Below are 756 nucleotides of genomic sequence, written 5' to 3'. Positions count from 1 at the left end.
TCCCTCCCTCCCTTCCTCCTTCCCTCCCTTCCTCTCTCCCTCCCTTCCTCCCGTCTTCCTCATCAACTCCCCGTCCTCGTTCCCCTTCCTCCCTCATCTCTCCCTTTGACCCTCTCTCCTCCTCCCACCCCCCTTTCCCTCCTTCCCTCCTTCCTTCCCTCCCTCTCTCTTCTCCCCTTCTTCCCTCCCTATCTCTCCCTCCTCCCCCTCTCCCTTCCTTTTCCTACAGGTGCAGCGGTGGCAGGCGCCACCGCCTTGGCCGTTACCCTTCAAGCAGCCAGAGGAGGTAAGGATACAGGGACTCGATCACATATAGATAGCTGCTGGCATTGACACATTGGATTGAAATGGTCGTATATTTTATGCCCTTCATTCGTGCCACGGACCTTCACCTCTGCCTCCCCTCTTTCTCCTTCCTTTTCCCTCTCCTCCTGCTCCTTCCTTTTCCCTCTCCTCCTTCTCCTTCCTTTTCTCTCCCCTCCTTCTCCTTCCTTTTCCCTCTCCTCCTTCTCCTTCCTTTTCTCTCTCCTCCTTCTCCCTCTTCCCTCCTCCTCCCACCTTTCCCCCTCCTCCCTCTCTACCTTTCCTCCTCCTCCCTCCTTTCCCCTCCCCTCCCTCCCTCCCTTCGCTCCTCCTGCCTTCTTCTCCTCTTCCCCTCCCTCTCTACCTTCCCTCCTCTTAAGGTATCGACGCGGCGGTGGCGGGATTGGCTCTGACGTACGCCCTTCCTTTCTCTCAAGCGGTTGTCTTCTCCAT

This window comes from Nannochloropsis gaditana (assembly GCF_000240725.1).
Source record: "Nannochloropsis gaditana CCMP526 unplaced genomic scaffold scaffold012, whole genome shotgun sequence".
Lineage (NCBI taxonomy): Eukaryota > Eustigmatophyceae > Eustigmatales > Monodopsidaceae > Microchloropsis > Microchloropsis gaditana.
Note: the sequence above shows the minus strand (reverse complement) of the source record.